This window comes from Pterocles gutturalis, unplaced genomic scaffold, assembly GCF_000699245.1.
Source record: "Pterocles gutturalis isolate BGI_N339 unplaced genomic scaffold, ASM69924v1 scaffold12901, whole genome shotgun sequence".
NCBI lineage: Eukaryota > Metazoa > Chordata > Aves > Pterocliformes > Pteroclidae > Pterocles > Pterocles gutturalis.
This window is the reverse complement of record NW_010097949.1, coordinates 20,134-22,482: the sequence shown is the minus strand read 5'-3', so window position 1 is coordinate 22,482 and position 2,349 is coordinate 20,134.

The window sequence follows — 2,349 nt, the reverse complement described above, 5'->3', positions numbered from 1 at the left end:
CAGGAAATTATCTGGCAGAAGGGTCACGGCACCTTTGGGATGATCTGCTACTTTTGCTAATCAATGTGCTCCCTCATTTTCTTTTTTTTTTTTTTCACTTAATGTGCTGGGTCCCTGTCTTCTATTAAGACGCTGCTGTAATTCAGCCCCTGCCAGCTCCAACTAAAGAAATTGTCCTCTTGAGATCAAAGAGGGGATGCTATCTCAGCTGGCTGGTGGCACGACCAGTGGTCTTGGGGACATGAGGAGGTGGCATGCCCACTGGGTGGGAGGCAGAAGCACCCACAGCACCCTAAAACAGCAGAGCTGCTAGGCTGGAGGGGACTGCGATGGTGCCAGGGGGCACAGAGCAGGGATTCAGAAACTTTATAACCCCCTCAGCAAATCCTCCCTCTTCCAGCACTCACGGTTCCTCCCAAAATGTCCCCGCCAAAAAAAACCCCATTAAAAAAAAAAAAAAAAAAAAAAAGAGGCTTCTCCCCTTTATGGTTAGGCCACCAAAGGGATCTCTGTCACACGTGGGCAAGTTAATACAAACCTTCTGCACATCCTGTGCTGCATTCTCCTCAGTGCGGCATCCCAGGCCTCTGTCAATACCTCCAATGCCACCTCATTGCTCTGCTCCAAGGCCCAAATATTCCAGCAAAGATATTTTCCCTTTGTTGTCTAGTCTGATTTTTCAAATGCCGCTTCAGATTCCTGCTTCACTGAATGCAAATAATATAATAAGCCTTTTTTCCTCCTGAAGAATACAATTCATAGGAAAGCATTTTCATGGCAACCCCAATTTAATATCCTTTTTTCCCCAAGATCATACAAACATCAATCTCCAGCCTCATTTGCTCAACTGTCACATCCTCCCATCCCACTGTTGCTCTAATTGCACACTGCTGAGCCCCCTCGATCGTTTCAGCATCCCTCGATAATGGCAGGATCAGAACTGAAGGCAAACATCCTCTCCTCTGCAAAGCGGCATTACAGCCTTTCATTTCTGCTTTTGATTCTTCTGTAAAACCAAGGCAAGGAAAGCACTGGCTTATTTCTGATACAGTGATGTTGCACCACAATCTCTTATTCAGTCTGTTCTCACCCCAGTGGATTTTTGTTTGGTATTTTTAACTCTAAACTTTCCAAGCAGCCACCTCCCGTTAGGTACTTGTTCCAACTGCTGGTCCTCCTTGGGATATACATCTTTATCACCTCGCTGAAGATAACAAGATGCCCTTACCCATTTTGAACACCAGATAGTCTTGATCCTCACCCAACACCAGTCCTTTGGCCCTTTGATTTCCTCAGCTTCAAAATACACCAGGAAAAGACTCTGTCTCCTTAAATTAACTTTCAAAAGTTAGAGAGAAAAGGCTGGGGTAGTTATGGCTGCGGAACACAGGAAGCACTCCTCATCTGCAAGTGGAGCTGGTAACGGTGTCTCTGGACAGCGGCAGATGTCAATTTGTTTAGTGCTTGGTGGGTTTCGGGTATTTGGAGAGGTTAGAGGGTTTATCCAGGACAAGATTTTTCCTTTTAATTGCATCTCTCTATACGACACTGCATCAAATGTCTTACACTGAACGACTGCACACCACAGACACTGCACTACTCTCACCCAGCAAGACAGAAATTAAAAGAGAGAACACTGACAGGTTTGTTTGCTGTGATCGGCTCTCCACTAGCCCTGGCACATGAGTCAGTAAATGCACTTTCCGCTTCCTCCAGGTGAAAGCAGATACAGTCCCATAATTTAATACCCTCTTTGCAGGCTTCAAAAGAGAAGAAGCCTTGTTGAAATACACCTTGTCTGACCCAGGAGCCCTCCCCGAGCAGTTCTGCAGCCTGACGTTCTGCTCCTGCCGCCGGACCAGGGCATGGCAGCATGTGTTCCTGCCTCAGCTGATCCCGTTCCCAGTCTTGTATCCCAGCTTAAAGTCTCCCCTAATGCCCTAAGACATAAGACGTGCAGTGCTCCGCTGTCGGACTGCCATAGCTTTTCCCTCAGTGTTTAATCTTGTAAGCTGTTAATGCACGGATCGGTGCTAAGCGGTGGGGTTCATCTTCTTCTGTATGCAAAATGTGCTTCCCTCTTGTCTGTATGTGGCAAAGACCACCCTTCCACTCCTCAGACCTCAAGCCAAATATTCCAGTTTAACCCAGTGAGAGTCCAGTCCTTTCTCCCTACTGTAAACCCTCATTTCCTTTGAAAGCATAATAGAAAATTCTGGCCAGGTGGTACCTTCACATTTCTTTGCATTTTTTATTTATTCACCACAGCCTTAATTTTTTTCACTATGAGAAACAAAATAAAAGCCCAGAGGCAGCCAAGCCTTGTCTCTGGAGATGCAGGCAGGTGCT